The 18,899-nt window shown below is 36.0% G+C and overlaps 1 pseudogene; it reads right to left on the bottom strand.

Moving 5' to 3' along the window:
* Positions 1 to 7,470: 7,470 nt before the first annotated feature.
* Positions 7,471 to 9,304, bottom strand: LOC141497660 (55 kDa erythrocyte membrane protein pseudogene; annotated as a pseudogene).
* Positions 9,305 to 18,899: the final 9,595 nt, after the last annotated feature.

Raw genomic sequence — 18,899 nt, 5'->3', positions numbered from 1 at the left:
CACAATGTTGTTGTTAATGTGCCCAATTTTCTCTTGATTCCACTCCTTTTGCTCAGCATCAGATCTTGCAAGTGATTCCATGCTTCTCTAGAATCCAACCATTTATTGTTTCTTATAGAATAATAATATTCCATAGTATTCACATAGCATAACTTATTTAGCCATTTCCCAATTGATGGGCATCCCTTCAATTTCCAATTTTTGCCACTACAAAAAGAGCTGCTATGAATATTTTGGAACATGTGGGCCTTTTGATTCTGGATGTTCATAAATTTTCACCAACATATTGATCATAATAATTTTTATGTTGATACATATACTTACTTATAGCCTTATGAATGTGGCTCATTTCACTTTTTCTCTTCAGGGAAATTTCACTCAGAAGTTATTCCTTTAAAGTTTTTCCTTTAAAAGCAAAACTAAAAAGCTGACTAAATTATCTTAAGACACTCTCAAATCTTAAAAGTCTTAAGGAAGTAAAAACTACAATGTGGTGGTAAGTAGTAAGGAAGATGAAAATTAGTATGAGAAGCGAGGAAAGTAATCACTGTTCTGAAACAGATTCAAAGGAGTTCACTTATGTACATATAGGCCTTATTCTCTTTGCTCTCCTCTCAATTTCTAAAAAGAAAACTCATAGTAATTCTCACCTGTGAATAACCACTCCTTCTATAATACCATCAAGCATTATCTTTGTGTACCATTTACAGAAACCTGTTTCCCTTTGCCTATTAGGGCTGAAGAAAACCTTCTTTTTACACATTCATCGCAAAATAGATAAAGTCAGGCCACATTTTCTGCCAAAACATTCCTAGAAGCAGCATCAAAATGTAAGTTGACATATAATGGAACAATGTTATAGTCTTTGCAAGGTCAATCAAGAATACTGAGCCAGCTAATATGTAACAAAATTATGTTTAAATGTAAAGATAATAACTATAATTCTTGGTAATATTTTTAAATGGGAAAAATATGCTCCAGGCTTTACAAAATGACCATTCATGACCTATGCTCACTGATTACACATAGGGTTCAGTATTACAAAACACATCAGCCTCAATATTTCAAATATTCTGTGATGCTATATTTTCAAGTCTGTTTTTCAAATTTTTTGTATTACCCTTTCACCCTCACATATCAATAATTCCAACTTTAAGGAAATACCACTGTCCATCTTCATTTATTCCCTGTTCAAAAATCTTCCTGATATTAATTATCCATCTTTTTATCTTACTGTTTTTACTGTTGTTGGAATCATCACAAGGTCAAGACTTTGGAGTTATTCTGGCATCCAGATATTTATGCTATCTATCTAGTTGACATGAGCAATAGAAATGAGTATATATTTTGTTTTATATGTATGTGTATATATATATATATATATATATATATAAAATTACTATATCTTTATTAATTGTTTACCATGTACCAGTTGATCTGAGCTCAAATCTGGCCTCAGACATTTCCAAGTTATGTGACTCTGGGCAAGGCACTTCTGATTGTCTTACTCCATTGGAGAAAGAAATGGCAAACTACTCCAGTATTTGCCAAGAAAACCTTATGAATAGTACTGGTGTGCTAAGGTCCATGGGGTCAAAAAGAGTTGAACATAATTGAATGAGTGAACAACAATGTGTCAAGTACTATTAGAAACACTGAAACTATAAACATAAATATAAAGACTAATATTCTAAAGATCAAGGACCTTGAATTCTATTTAGGAAATATAACACCTGAATGGAAACTGAAAGGGACAGAAAATTCTTGTGTGGCGGCATTTTAGAGGAAATCCAGAGAATAAGTAGTAGAGTCTAGAGAGAAATGAAGACATGGTTGACTTCATCACTATTTTTAGATGGTAGCTTTGTAAGTTCATTATCAACTAATCAGAGAAAGTGGCCTCACTGACAGAATATACTTCCATGAGTAAAATGACCTTATGGGGAATGCAATGGAAGTGTAAACTTCTAGACTTAAAAGCTAACTGTGACACAATAAAGGAAGTCCATGAAATCACAAATACGACCAAGATATGAATGAAAAGCATAGATGGGCCTGGTTACCTTTCTCAAGAGTAGAAACATTCTGATATGGGATATAGAGAGCTGACCCTTCAGGAAGAGCTGGCCTTAGAACACTGATATAATACTCAACTTCTCATTATCTATCACTCAGCCTACATATACAAATCTTTGATATATATTTTTGTATTTACCTTGAAAACACCTCTGGGTTATTGTCGACATGAAATAAAGAAGACTACCAAAGTAGCAAAAATTAGTGCAATTAGGGATGCATGCAGTACCAAAGTACAGGAGTGCCCAAGAGGCCACAAACAGGCAAAATTCAACACATTTGTAAAGAGAGAAAGTCTCATGGGAAGGCATAACCTCAAGAAGCTGTTACATAAGTTGTAATGAAAAACAACCGAAAGTCTATAGAGAAAGAAGCAATGGGAAAACTAGTTTGGAACTGCTCCAGTCATGGGTTCAGTTGGGATTAAAGTCAAGTAGCTCCTACTAATGTCTGCATTCAACATTTTAAAGAATAGTTTCCATTGTCTTCTTTTAACTGGTTTCATAAGACCATAGAAGAGTTGTAGCTCTAGGACTAGGCAAAATCAGCAACCACATTCGATAAATTCATTTTCCCCAATTCAGTCATTCACCACCTAATTGAAGATCTCATTATGGCTCACCTCTACCATTATGGTAACTTTCTAGGTAGCCTCTCTGCTTCAAGTTTCTCCCTATTCCAATGCTTCCTTCACTCAACTGTCAAGATTATTTTTCTAATGAATAACTGTCAACTCCCCATTAAATAAACTTAGTGGTCTTTATTCGCTAGAGGATAAAATAAAACTCTGATACCTCTAAAGTTTTTCATAGCCTGTCCCCTATCTATATGTCTAATCTTCTTACATATTAGTCCCTTCTACACTTTATCCAAACTTTAACAACAATGGGTACTTGCTACTTCTCACATTTGCAATGTAATTCCTTACCTTTTGCTCCTTTTTAATAGCATTTAAGAAAATAGTAGAGGGATAGAGCACCAGCCCCGGAGTCAGGAGGACCTGAGTTCAAATCTTACTTGATACACTTAATGCTCAACTTAGCCGTGTGATCATGGGCATGTTATTTAACTCCATTGCCTTGCAAAAAAAAAAAAGATAAAGATAATAACAGAAACTGATTTTCTCTCTCTTCCACTACTACCCCATTAAAAATAAAAAAAAATTCTTGTGAGAAATATGCATAGTCAATAAAGACCAACTCTTTCATTGACTGCATTCAAGAAATACATAACTCTTTCTGAAATGTAAATCTATCATCACCCTGTCAGGAAGAGAATAAAATGATTCATCATTAGTCATCTGGTATCCTGAATGTTCATTCTGTTGATCAGAATTCTTACCATTTTCAAATTTGATTATCTACAATATTTATATTATTGTATCAATTATTATTCTGTTCATTTATTATTCATCAATTTATACTGATTGTCTCTCATTCCCACAAAGTTCTACTTCCTCACCCCTGCCCTTTACCTTTCAAAACTCAGTTTAAATCCTATATTCTGCTGCAGTGCTTTCATGGCACCTCCAGTTACTAATGTTTTCTCCTCCTTTTATATTGCTTTCCAAATATGCATATATATCAATCCTTATACATATATGGATAGATATATACACAAATATATATATATACATATATACATACTACATATAGATATGATATCTTATATTTATATAATTACTTAAATGATGTATTTCCCCAATAGAATCCCTGTGACAGAGATTTTTTTTCTGTTCTTTATCCTCAGCAATTAACATAACACCTAGCAAAATGTAATCAATAACTTCTTACTGATTTAACTTGAGTTCATGTCCTGCCTCTGATAGGTCACTCAGTAGTTCTGTGACTCTGGATAAGCCATTTAATCTCTCAGATCTCTAGGTATCAACAGCAACCCTAAAGTTGCAGAGGAAAATACAAAATTGAATTGGAAAAAGGACTTTCCTCATTTGAAAATTCACTAAAACAATGAAATTGCAGGCTGATTTTTATCATTGTAAAAACAGTATTAGATAATTAATTCTAAGTGATATAGATCTAAAGCTTTGTAGATGAATTGTGAACGTGTAGTCAACTACTCAATACTGATAATACTAAGCATTTCTGAATGACTTCGGTGGCTCATGATTGCTAGAAATCTTGAACATTTTGGAACTATATCAACCTTTCTGTATAGTTCTCTTCTTTATTCTCTAAGGAAAGGTTATTGCTGTTTCGTGTTGATAATATTCATTTCATTCTTTCATGTTTTATTCATGTTTCAAATCATTCCTTTGCTTCAGCGAATCATGTATCTCTGTTTTAGCAACAGGCTTTCATTTTAAAAGACTTTGGCTATTGGGAAGCAAATCAGATGTAATGACATGTTTTCCTGACAGAAAGTTGATGGATTGAAATTGAGGAATGGGGCATAATGTGAGAATTTGTTTAGTTAAACTGAATATTTGTTACAAGAGTTTTTTGTTTCTGTTTTTCCAAAGGGGTGAGTGAATGAGGTGGAAAATAAATATTTGTTTATTGAACAATTTCATAAAAAAGAAAAGTTTAAATAAAAAAAAATGGGGCAGCTAAGTAACACAGTGAATGCAGCACCAATCTTGAAGTCAGGAGGACCTGAATTCAAATCTGACCTCAAACACATAATAATTACCTAGCTGTGTTACCTTGGGCAAGTCATAATCCCATTTTCTTGCAAAAAAAGAAAAATAATTTGGTATCTCCTGGTTGTTTTCTTTTCTTGTTTTGAGTAGAATGTCTTTTGTACTTACTATGAATACATGAGTAAGCCCAGCCCTATAAGAAGTGGCACACAAAGGATATGTATAAACATATTTCAATTGAAGAAATTAAAGATATACATATATATATATATAAAATGAAAAAATGCTACAAATTATTATTGATAGAAAAATTCAAATTAAAACAACAACGAAGTATCACTTCACACTTGTCAGATTGGCCAAGATGAGAAAAAGGGAAAATGATCAGTATTGGAAAGATCATGGGAGGACTGGACCTTGTTGCATTGCTGGGGGAGTTGTGAATGAATCCAACCATTCTAGAGAATAATATAGAACTATGCCCAAAAAGCAATAAAAAATTTCATTCCCTTCAATTCCAGGAATTCCAATTATATGTCTATATCCAGAAGAAATCATAAAAAATGGGAAAAATCCCAGATGTGCCATAATATTCATAGCAGCTCTTTTTGTAGTAGCAAAGAATTGGAAATTGTGGGGGATGCCCATCACCTGGGGAATGGCTAAACAAGTTATGGTACATGAATACTATGGAATATTATTGTTCTATAAGAAACCATAAATTGTCAGACTCTAGAGAAGCATGGAATGACTTATGGGATTTGATGCTGAGTGAAGGAAGCAGAACCAAGAGAATAGTATACACATCAACCACAACATTGTGAAATGATCAGTCTTGATGGAAGCAGCTCATCTCAGCAGTTAAGAGAGCAGAGCAACTGTATTAGGCTGGCTATGGACAACATTAACCCCATCCAGAGGAATAAAAGCAAAACAAAACAAAACAGAAAACACAACCCTTCAGTATCAGATGAACACTTTCTAAAAGTTATCTCTTATGTATTTCTTTCCCTTAATCCTAATTCCTCATACTGAAAATGACTAATTTCTAAACACATTTATCAAAAATATGTTTGTATAATGCTAATCTGACTGTTTGCTGGTGGTGGTTTTTTATCACTTTAGGATATGTTTAGAAGTTTCTTTCAAAGGCTCTGACTCAAATTCAATATCATTCTTAGTGACCAAACCTACCAAAAAAATGAAACAACTTTTCAATAAAAGATCTTGGAGGAACTTCAGGTAAAGGTCTATCTTGTGGGTAAAAGAGAAGTATAGCCCAGTGTAGTTAGGAAAATTGAGAAGCTAGTGGGAGAACTAGAAAGCCAGGGAAAGCAGCTCATGTCCCTGCTCAGCAGGCCAGTCACAACTGCAATTGGGAGAGCAAAATTTCAAACCCTGGAACATTTGTGCTACTCTAGCACAGGGAATAAACCATGAATACCATAAATGACAGAGCAGAAAGCCAGGCACCAGTCCTCCTGACCCCAGAAAAAAAATAGCTTGGGCACTGTATGTCCTGTGCCCCAGGAGTAAAGATCAACTATCAAAATGAGCAAAAAACCAAAAAGGTACTAATCATTGAAAGCCTACTACTCTGATAAGGATGATAAAAATGTCATCTCACAAAAGGAAAGCAGGGACAAAATGCCTATATGTGAAGCCTCAAAAAGGTTGATGATTTTGTCTCAAAACCAAAAAAAAGACCTCTTAGAAGAATTCAAAAAGAATTTTAAAAACCAAAGAAGAGAAGAAAAGTGGAGAAAAGAAATGAGTCATGCAGGAGAATTACGAAAAATTAACTGAAGGAAACAATAATTTTAAAAATAAAAATGATCCACTGGAAAATAAAATTGACCAACTATAAAAGGAAAGAAACTCATCTAAAAAGTAAAATAACCAGTTGGAAAAGAAATCCAAAAAATACACTGAAGAAAATAAAACCCCCAAATCTAGAATTGTATAAATAAAAAGGAATAGTTCTATTAGACACCAAGATTCCATCAAGCAATACCCAATAGACTGAAAAAAACAGAACAAATGTAAAGTAGCTCTTAGGAAAAACAATTGGCCTGGAAAATAGATCTAGAAGAGATACCTTATGAATTATTGGTCTACTTGAAAACCACAATTAGAAAAAGAATCTGGAAAATACCTTACAGTAAATTATCATGGAAAACTCCTCTAATATCATATAACAAAAAGATAAAATAGTCCTTGAAATAATTCATCAATCAACCCCAGAAAAGATCCCTGATTAAAAACTCCAAGGAATATTGTAGTCAAATGCCAAATTCTCAGCTAAAGGAGAGAATACCAGGAATCCATAGGCAGGATTATGAAGTACTTATCCTCTTCAACATTTAAGGATCAGAGGACCTGGAATAAAATATTCTGGAGGACAAAGGAACTTGGGTTACAAACAAGAATTGATTACCCTGAAAAATTCAGTATATTATTTCAGGGAAAAAGATGAATTTTCAATGAAATAGATGACTTTCAAACCTGCCTGACAAAAACTAACTGGATAGAAAATTTTATCTTCAAATACATGACTTAAGAGATATGTAAAAAAGATAAGCAGAAAAGGGAAAAATGTTAGTCTGACTACATTCCTACATGTGAAGACAAGACTTATAGCTCTTGAGAACTATATTTTTCTTAGGACAGTTGAACAGAGCATATTTAAACAAGAGTGTGTGGGTATATAAGAGTTTGATGTGATCAAACTCTTAGCTCTTAAGGATTGAATTTATATTGGACAGTTGGAGGGTTTGTTCTTTTTTTTTTTGGCATTTGCACAGCGACATTTTTATTGCTACTTAAGGCTTCCCTGCACATCATTTCCTAAGTTTTTGGCATTTAAAGACATTGCACAATGGTTCTACCAGACAGACACCCTTCCCCAAAGCAAATGGGAAAAGCTTGTGCTCCCTGGGGAGATGGGGGAGCTAAGCAGAGCTGCGGTATTAGTGGGCAGTGGTGTGCAGGGGGCAAGAGAAGGCTCCCAGGAGCTGGGATTTGGCTGCAGTCCTTTCCCACACAGCTCCCAGTGATTTTCCAGTTGATTTGTTTGGGAATCAAGGGATTCTCAAAGAGGGAGATGCAGGAAAAGAGCCGACTGCAACTTTGCCAAGTCCCAAAGGTTGGGACCCCCATTTTGGGGGTAGGTAAGTCAAGGAGCAGAAGCAGCAAGCTTGGACTAGCTATGAAGAGGGGCTTCCATTGAGTGCTGGGGCAAGATCAGGAAAAGCAAGCCAAAGTGCTCTCAGTAAACCCAAGAGACAGGTACCCACTGGGGGGAACTGCACGCTTGCTCAAAGACATCTTGTAATATCTTGAGGCTCTCCTCAATGCCATTATTTACCGGTGTGAGATCAAAATAATGTGCATATCTGGTGTGGATAGCCTCCGAATCCTTTTGCAGTTGCTGCAACGCTTCTGACTGATGGGCCTTGTCTGTCGGAGCGATGAACACAATGAAAGGGGACAGTTCTGCTGTCCGAATAATCTGGTGCAATGTCTCAAATTTGGTGCCAAACATATTGCCCTGGTAGCTGCCAAATTCTAAGAACTCATTGGCTGAGATATTCTTGGTCATCTCCTCAGTAGAGATGAAGTGATAATCCTTCCCATTTTCTTCACTCTTCTTTGGAGGTTGGGTGGTATATGGAGCTAGATACACAAACTTCTCTGGGTTCTGATTGACCAGAGCGTTCTTGATGTGGCTGCGCCCAACTCCATTGGCTCCTATCAGCACCAGGGTCTTCCGCTTGAATGCAGGGAGCTGCACAACTTCCTCATAGGAAACCACATCCAACTGATCAAAAATTGAGCTGTGCTTCACCAGGTACTTGTCTTTGTACTTTTTCTTCTTTCCTCCAAAGGGGCTGCAGCTTGGGGACTCAGTCCGAGTAGCTGATTGGCCACACTAGCCACTCTCCACTCTTGCAACTCTGGAGAGGGGATTAAGCCTGCAGCTTCCCTGGCAGAGCCTTCTACCCTGCCCTGCCACCAGTTGCTGTCGTCCTTGTTGATGATCTGAATGATGTCTCTTGTGGTGAACTTCAGGCCTGCTTCCTTGTAGGGGATCAGGGGATCCTTCTGGGGGTCATAATCAAACTGGGCCCGCATAAACATCTGGAGAGCAGGGAGCTGGCTCTGCTGGTTGGGGATCACTTTTAATGAGATCATTCCTTTGGTTTCTTTCATCACCTTCTGCAGCCGATCCACAGAGTGGTTGGTTACACTCATGCCATTGATTTCTAAGATCTCATCTCCCACGTGAAGGGTGCCTTGTCTGTGAATCATGCCTCCGTGGAGAATTCTGGCCACCATGCAAGACTGTTTCTCATTCAGCTTCAGAGTAATTCCCATGGGCTCCTCTGTGACTTTCTCAAATTGAATGAAGCGGACTTTCCATGGCTCCTGGTTGCCGCCTTGGACGAGTCCAGGACTAGCTGGTGCAGCAGACCCATTGGTGTATATGTCCTCGGTCACAGCATTAGAGGGAAAAGAAGCCACCTGGGGCTTGGCGCGGTGGTGCAGCAAGTGCTCCAGGTAGAGGTTGGCCAGCGCCGTGCGCATGCTGTTCCCGCTCTCCGTGCGGCTGGACTTGAGCATCATGGCGCCCCGCCCCTCGGCCCCCCAGGCAGCCCCGCATAGCCGCCCGCATCGACTCACGGCCTGCTGGGAGCTCCCCGGGGAGAAGGGAGGGTTTGTTCTTGAAACAAAAGGTAGAAGTATAAATTGATTGTGATGGAAAAATGCTTATGCTCTTGAGAATTGTACTTCTAAAAGTCAGTTGAATGGAGTATATTTGATAGAAGGAATGGATGGATACAAGACAGCTATAAAATAATTAAGACATGAGAAAAGAAAAAGTATTATGATGAGATAAGAAGGTGGAGGTAATAGAGGATAAATAATATCAAATGAAGAGGAACAAAGAACCTGATATAGAAGAAGTAAAGAAGGTAGGGTGTGAGTACTAAGTAAATCTCACACTTCACACATTTGTCTCAAAGAGGAAATAACATACATCCCCAACTGAGTTTAGAAATTTATCCCACCATATAGGCAACCAGAGTGTGAAACAGGTAGGTGAGCTGATGAAAGGAAGGCAACAATCAAAAGCAAAACACTTGTGAGGAGAAATAAGGGAAAAGGAGAGAGAAAAATATAAACAGATGAAGATAGGATGGAGGGAAATACAGAGTTAGTAATCATAACTGATTATGAATGTGATGAGGTCTCCCATAAAATGGAAGTGGATAGCAGAGGCAATTAAAAACTAGTATCCTACAATATGTTGTTTACAAGAAAGACATTTGAAGCAGAAAGATATACTTAGGGGTATAAAGGTAAAAGACTGGAGCAGAACATGTTATGCTTTAGCTGAAGTACAAAACCATCAGCAGTAGCAATCCTTATCTCAGATAAAGCAAAAAGCAAGAATAAATCAAATTAAAAGGGATAAGGAAAGAAGATACATCTTCCTAAAAGATAGTATAGGCAATCAATATTAAACACATACATACCAAATAGCATAACATCCATATTATTGGAAGAGAAGTAAAGGACTTAGAGGAAGACGTAGACAGCAAGATTATTTTAGTGGGAGACCTTACCATCTTTCTCTCATAATTAGATAAATTTAACCATAAAATAAATAAGGAAGTTAAAGAGAGAAATAGAATTTTAGAAAAGTTAGATATAGTTGACCTCTGGTGAAAATTAAATGGGCATAGAATGGGGATAGATAGTTCTCTGCAGTACATGGCAACTATGTAGAAACTGACCATGTTTTTAGAGTATAAAAACCTCACAATCAAATGCAGAAAGGCAGAAATATTAAATTCATCATTTTTTGATCTTGATAAAATAAAAATTACTTGTAATAAAGGATCATGGAAAGGTAAGCTAAATATCAATTGGAAACTAAATAACCTAATATTAAAGAATGAATGGATCAAACAGTGAATCATAGAAATAAAGAAATAATCAGCAATTTCATTTAAGATAATGACAGCATGAAACATCATACCTAAACTTGTAGGATGTAATAAAAGCAGTTATTAGGGAAATTTCATGTCTCTATATGCTGGCTTGAGTAGAAAAAATAAGGAAAAGGGAGATGAATAAATTGAACACAAATAAAAGTAAAAAAAAGACCAAATTAAAAATTCACAATTAATTATCAAATTATAAAGGATAAATTAATAGAATTTAAAACATGAAAACTATTGAATTAATAAATTAAACTGAGTTGACTAAGAAAAAACAAATAACATAATAAATATTTGGTTTATCTGCTTAAAAAGAATAAAGAAGATAACCAGATTACCAGTAACAACAGTACCACCAAGAGAGAAGAAATAAAAATATTTCAGAGCTTTTTTGCCAACTATTGGACAATAAATCTGATCAAGATAAATATTTCCAAGAATATAAATTACCATGAGGGACATGAGAGCAAATAAAATACTTAAATAATCCCATTTCAGAAGAAAAAATTGAACAAGCCATTAATAAATGCAGGAACAGATGGATTTGCAAGTGCAGTCTACTAAACATTTAAAGAACAGTTAACTGCAATTCTATATAAACTATTTCAAAAAGTAGGTGAAGAAGGAGTCCTTCCAAATTCCTTTTGTAATATCCAACATGGTGCTAATACCTAAATAAAGATAAGTCAAAACAAAGACAAATTTCCTGAATGAATATTAATGCAAACAGATCAGAGAAGATTTCCAGCCAAGATGGCAGAAAGAAGACAGGTCCTGTGCAAAGGTCTTCTGATTGTCCATCATATATAATATGAAACAAACCTCTTAACAGAAATTCAATCTACAAAACCCAGAAAAAAAAAGAAGATAGGAGAAGAACATCTATGAACAAGGTCTGTCTTTGGGGATCATGGATAAGTTGGGGGCAGAGAGCAGAGAGCCAGCTGGGGTGGGGTGAGAGCTAGATTTGAGTCAGACTAACCTAGGATCAGTCATGGAGGTGTTGACTATGGGAGCCGCAGTCTAAGAGCCAACTGGGGTGGTAGGCTTTGACTGTAGGATTAATGATGTGGGGCCCTCTGGCAGGGCTGGAGTGCAAGTTCCAGTGCTGAGAGTTGTGGCAATCTGCTGGGCTCCACTGGTCTGGAGGACCTCAGACTCCATACATTCATTTCAACTGAACACTCTTCCAAGGACAAACAGAGTAACAGTGCCTTCCTCCCCACTCAGACTCAGGTGTGGGCAGTAGAGCTCCTTCAGCAGAATAGGGGTATTAAGTACCTTGCCCCAGGGCATAGCCTACATTGTTCAAGGATAAAAGTATCAAGCAGCAGTACCCAGACCAAGGGAAAGGGCCTCAAATCAAGGTCACAGGCACTCTAGAGAAAGCAAGCAGAATCCTCTACTGGCCAGCCCACTTTGAATTATTAAGCCCAGTGAGAAAAGCCTCTAGCACCCCCATACTGGCAGGACCACTTGGTGTTACTAAAACCAGTGAACAAAACCTATAGGGACCTCAACACCAAACCTCTGAACCAGCCCCTCCCCCAAGAAAGATCGTAGGAAAATGAAGGAAGGCCAATGAAAAGGAAGGTCCATAGAAACCTACCTAGAAGGTAAAGACCCTAACTCAGAGACATCTAGAACCTCTGAAGAGAATATGATCTGGTCCCCAGCCCAGAAAGACTTCCTTGAAGAAATCAGGGAGGAGTTTAAAAATCAATTGGAAAATTTTAGAGAGAAAATTAACACCTTGCAACAAGAAAACAAGTCCTTGGAAAATACAATTGGAAAAATGCAAAAAGAAAATAATTCTCTCAAAAACCTCAATTGGTCAAATGGGAAAACTACTTCAAAAGTAGAATTGACCAATTGTAAAAGGAGTTTCAAAAAGTAAATGAAGAAATTCTTCTCTTTAAAAAAAGAATGGAGTCTATGAAAACTAATTACTTCAAGAAACAACAAGAATGTGTTAAAACCAAAAAATTGAAAAAATAGAAGAAATTGTAAAATACCTCATCAGCAAAACCACGGACCTCAAGAATAGAACCAGGAAATACAACTTAAGAATCATTGGGCTCCTTGAAAATATTGAAGAGAAAAAATACCTGGACTTAATATTACAGAATTTAGTGATGGAAAATTGCCCTGACATCATGGAACCAGAGGGCAAAATAGTTATTGAAAGAATACATCAATCCCCTGCAGAAAGGGATCCCAAAATGAAAACCACAAAGAATATTGTGGCCAAATTCCAGAACTATCAGATAAAAGAGAAAATCCTGCAAGCAACCAAAAAGATATAATTTAGATACCAAGAAACCACAGTAAGGATTACACAGGGCCTAGCTCCATCAACATTAAGGGAACAAAGGGCCAGGAATGTGATATTCTGAAAAGCAAGGGAGTTTGGAATGCAGCCAAAAATTCACTATCTGAAAAAAACTGAGCCTTCTCTTCTAGGGGAAACAATGGACATTTAATGAAATAGGGGAGTTCCAGCATTTCCTGATGAAAAGACCAGAGCTTAATAGAAAATTTGGACTTCAAACAGGAGATTCAAGAGACATGTGAAAAGGTAAAAAAAAAAGGTAAGGAAAAAAAACTGCTATCCAATAAGATGAAACTGGCTATATCCCTATCTGAGAGTAATTCTCTCATAACTCTCAAGAATTGTACCTCTTTTAGAGACAATATACTTAGCCAGAAGTGATGGACACTCATAACTTTTCTGTCACTCAAAATGTTTTAAAAACAATGCCTCCTAAAAGGGGGGGGGGTAGTAAAGAGATGGGAGGGTGGAGGATATTGAATGGGGGTAAATATAATTACATTAAGAGATACAAAGAAACAATTGCAATAGAGGGGAAGAAGGGAGGAAATGAGAACTACCTAAATCTTACTCTCTTCAGATTTGGCTTAAAGTTAACATACATACACTCAGTTAAGAAACTTATAATAACTTTCAAGTATTAAAAGGGGAGGGGGAAGAAAGGGGGAACTAACAGAAGGAAGGGAAGGAGCAAGGGGAAAAGGAAAAAGCTAAAGAAAGGGGAGGGGTTGGATATAGGGAGGCAAACACACTGAAGGTGTTGGTATTCAGAAACAAAATACTGGGGAATATGTATAAAGGGGAAAAGGGGAAAATATAAACAGAGGGATAGGGCTATGCAGAGTTAGTAATTATAACTTTGAATGTGAATGGGATGAACTCATACTTAAAATGTAAATGAATAGCAGAGTGAATTAAAAAACAGAATCCTAAAATAAGCTGCCTACAAGAAACTCATTTGAAGCAGAGAGATACATATAGAGTAAAGGTAAAAGGTTGGGGACTTCTGGCCAAGATATCAAAGACAGGCACAGTGCTAAAGTCTCTTCATCTTCCCTCATATATAATATGAAACAAACATCTTAATAGAAATCCAATCCATAAAACCAAGAAAGAGAAGCTAGGAGAAGAACATTTACCTCAAGGTATGTCTTCCAGAATCGTGGATGATCCCAGGTGCAGAGGGCAGACTCTGATGGGAGCACAGTACAGGGCAAGAGCCTAGTACAGGGCAAGAATCTGAGAGCCTAACAGAGGGCCTATCCTGATCAGCAGCAGGGAGGGAGAGAGTCCGAGAGCCAGACTAATCTGATCAGTCATGGGAGCTTGGGCCAACTAAGGAGTAGTGGCATTGGTTGTGGTACTGATGATCTGGAGCTTGCCAGCAGACCTGGAGGGTGAGTTCCAGTGCAGGAGAGTTGCTAACATTGATGCCTGGACTCCTCTGGTCTGGAGGAACTCAGAGTCCATACCTTCACTTCAGCTGATGCCTCTTCCTAGAACAAATACAATTACAGCACACTTCTGCCACAGGCTCAGGTATGAACAGCAGACCTCCCCCCACCCCCAGCTGTGAATAGGGAGAGAAATTACCTTGACCTAGGGCAAAACCAACCCTTGTTCAAAGATAAAAGTATTCAGCAGCTTCAACCATGCCCTCCAGGCCAAAGGAAAGGGCCTCAAATTAAGGTCACAGACACTCCAGAGAAAGCAACCAACACAGCCTACTCGCCCACATGGAGTTACCAAACCCAGTGAGTAAAGCCTCTAGGGATCTCAACAGCAAAGCTCTGTGAACCAGCCCCTCCCCAACACAAGGTCTTAAGAAAATGAAGACCAGTGGAAAGGAGGGTCCATAGAAAGATTCCTAGAATGAAAAGACTGTAATTCAGAGAGACCTAGAACCTCTGAGGAGAATATGATTTGGTCTCCAGAACAGAAAGACTTCCTTGAAGAAATTAGGAAGGAATTTAAAAATCAATTGGAAAATTTGGAGGAGAAAATTAACACCTTGTAACAAGAAAACAAATCCTTGGAAAATACAATTGGACAAATGAAAAAATAAAATAATTCTCTCAAAACCTCAATTGCTCAAATGGAAAACTCCTTCAAAAATAGAGTTGACCAATTGGAAAAGGAGCTGCAAAAGGTAAGTGAAGTAAATTCTTCTCTTAAAAAAGAATGGAGTCTGTGGAAACTAATGACTTCATGAGACAGCAAGAGTCTGTTAAATAAAAATAAAAATAAAAAATAGAAGAAAATGTAATATATCTCATCAGCAGAACCACTGACCTCAAGAACAGATCAAGAAGGGAAAACCTGAGAATTATAGGTCTTCCTGAAAACATTGAAGAGAAAAAAAAAACTTGGCCTCAATATTACAGGTTTTAGTGATGGAAAACTGCCCTGATATCATGGAACCAGAGGGCAAAATCATTATTGAAAGAATACAATCCCCTCCAGAAGGAGATCCTAGAATGAAAACACCAAGGACTGTTGTGGCCAAATTCCAGAACTATCAGATAAAAAAGAAAATCCTGCAAGTAGCCAGAAAGAAACAATTTAGATACCAAGAATTACACAGGACCTGGCTGCATTAACATGAAGGGATTGAAGGGCCTGGAATGAGATATTCCAAAGAGCAAGGGAACTTGGAATACAATCAAGAATCTACTACCCAGCAAAGCTTAGCCTTCTCTTCCAGGGGAAAAGATAGACATTTAATGAAATGGGAGACTTTCAACATTTCCTGTTGAAAAGACCAGAGCTCAATTAAAAAATTTGGACTTCAAACAGGAAACTCAAGAGACACATGAAAAAGTTAAAAAAGGGTAAAGAAAAAAAATTGCTATCCACTAAGATGAAACTGACTATATCCCCACCTGGGAGAAAGATTCTTGTAACTCTGTTAGAGAGAATATACTTAGCCAGAAGTGATGGACACTCATGACTTTTCTGTGACTCAGATAGAATGATTTATGACCAAGGAAGAGATGGAGAACATCATTAAAAACAAACTAGATAATTTTGATTACATTAAATTAAAAAGGTTTTGCACAGATAAAGCACTAACACCCTGACAGCAACATGGGGTTCATGATCAACCTTAATGGACTTGTTCATTCCATCAGTACAACAACCAGACATAATTTTGGGATAGCTGTGATGGAGAATACCATCTGTATCCAGAGAAGGAATTGTGGAGTTGGAACAAAGAGCAAAGACTTTTAATTTTAAAAAGTCATCTTATTATGTAATTTTTGCTCTCTTATACTTTTTTCCCTTTAAGGATATGAATTCTCTCTTATCACTTTCAACTCTTAGATTAATACATACCATGGGAACAATGGAAAGACTAACAGATTGCCTTCTGTGGGGGGTGGGTGGGAGGGATGTGAGATTAGGGGGGAAAATTGTAAAATTCAAAATAAATAAATAATTTATAAAAAAACAATCCTGGAATGTAGGTGCCATTATTATTTCCATTTTATATGTAAAAAAGCTGAGACAAGCAGAGGTTAAATGACTTGCCCACTGTCTCAAAACTAGTATTTGTCTTAAACTAGATTTCAACCCAGATCACTCTGACTCCCGACCTGGCACTCTATCTAGATGCTTGAGGTTATGAGACAGAGAATTGACAAATTTCATTTCTAGTAATGATTGCTAATAATTAACTAGATGATTTCAATGAAATTTCCCTGATCCTCATAAGATCATGCTTACATCACTTACATCACTTATGGTTCACTTAAGGGCTAAGGCATGCTTTTTGTCAACCTATACCAAAATTTATATACTTCCAATGATAAGTCATCTGTACAAAAATAAAACCAAGTATGCATTAGGGCAAAGCAAATGATGTATAATTAAAACAGAATACCAAATTAAATGACAAAAATCAACCCTTACAAGCAAGGGAAAAGTTCCCACAACCCAGGAGTGGAAGAGGGAAATGTATATCATATAACTTATGCTTCTGCAGTTCAACTCCAGAACTCCTAGTTATATAGCTGACCCAAAATACATGCAGGTTTACCTTTTTATGTTTATTTTGAGAGTTATAAATAATTGTTTAGAAGAGAGATTTTTTGGGATATTTCATATAGGCATTAATCATAAAGCAAAATTTTTAAGTTTTTTTTTCAAGAAGTTTGTGTCTTTTCCACCTATGGTACTACATTTTCTTGCCTTTAGATAGCAGATTCTAAATGAGCAATGACTGACTGGAAAGACAAGAATTTAAAGTACTTCAATGCAGTCATTCTATATGACCATTTGCATTAAAAAATTTAAATCAATGAAAGTATAAACAGAAGCATATTTTTTTGTTTGGCAAGTGAAAATTTTAATTCATACATGAAACATTTCAATGAATTAAAATTGAAGTTAATATTTTGTTAATTGTTTTAAAACCAAAGAACAAAGCACAGATAAAGTTGTCATTTTTCAAATATATAATTTTGTCAAATCTGTGAGTCATTCCCCAATTGATAAATAGTAAAGGTTATTAAAAGGCAATTGCCAGAAGAAGGAATCAAAACAATTTTTAATCATATAAATGCTTAAAATAATTATTAAAAAAATGAAAACTAAAAAAACCCTTAAGATATCACTTTATACCCATTAAATTGGCTAAAATGACAGGAAGAGAAAACAACCAATGTTGAAGCGTATATGGAAAAATTGAGACACTACTTCTTTGTTGGGGGAATCATGAATTGATTTGGGCAATTTGAAGTTATTCCCAAAGAATTATTATACTGCCTATACTTGGCTCAGCAATAATAATACTAGATATACTTCCAGACATGATTAGAGTAAGAGGAAATGAACCTATATGTGCTAAAATATTTATAGCAGCTCTATTTGTTCCAAATAGAATTTTAAGGGATGCCCATCAATTGAGAATGACTGAACAAATTGTACTATGTGATTGTGATAGAATACTACTGTGTTAAGATGATGAGTTTGATGATCTTAGAAAAACTTGGATAGATTTCCAGAAAATTAAGAAGTGAGAAAAATATAGAACTAAGAGAATATTGTATACAATAGCAGCAGTATTGTTTTAAGGACAACTTTGGGTAAAGAAGTCATTTTTAATATATATATATGTATATATATATATATATATATATATATATATATATATATATATATATATAAATTCCTAAATTATCTACAAATTACTAATGGAGGAAGATACTGTCTTCATAAAGAGAATAAACTGATAAATAGAAGTATGTATATAACGATTTTGCATACACACATGCAAGTGTGTGTGTGTGTGTGTGTTCGCACGTATATGCATGTGTGTAATGGTAGCAAACTTTAGGGCAGGATGGAGGTAAAAGGAAGAAAAAATATATGATAAGTGTATTATATATATGAAAGAATTAGCAAATTCTGCATAGGGGATTTGCCATTTCATGTGCAGTCATCTTTTTCCTTTATTGTTGTACTATATCATAAAAATGCTTCTTTTCTCCCATAAAGTTCTATTGAATAAGTTTTAAACAAAGAAAAAATTACAACAGTAGGATGATTTATTTAGTAGTTGACTAAATTGTACCTTTTGCTGACATTTCAGTTTGATGAAAATTTACCTGTGAAAGGGAGATTTTCATAAAACTCTGCCAAATTAATGCTTATGTTTAAAACTTTTCCTAATTATTTGGATATCTTTTACTTCATGGAAAGGAAGCATTCTAAATTAAAATTAATTTTTAAAATACTTAATCATCTAGGCAAAGTTAATTAACAAGTTGGGCTACACTAAATGAAAATGCAAAAAAGATCAATTTTGGAAAGGTCACTGACAAATTGACTAAAGTTAAGAATGGAAAAAAGAAACTTATTATAATGATATTAATTATTA

Source organism: Macrotis lagotis, chromosome X (genome assembly GCF_037893015.1).
Source record: "Macrotis lagotis isolate mMagLag1 chromosome X, bilby.v1.9.chrom.fasta, whole genome shotgun sequence".
Lineage (NCBI taxonomy): Eukaryota > Metazoa > Chordata > Mammalia > Peramelemorphia > Peramelidae > Macrotis > Macrotis lagotis.
The sequence above is the reverse complement of the archived record's forward strand: the minus strand, read 5'-3'. Positions and strand labels throughout refer to the sequence as shown.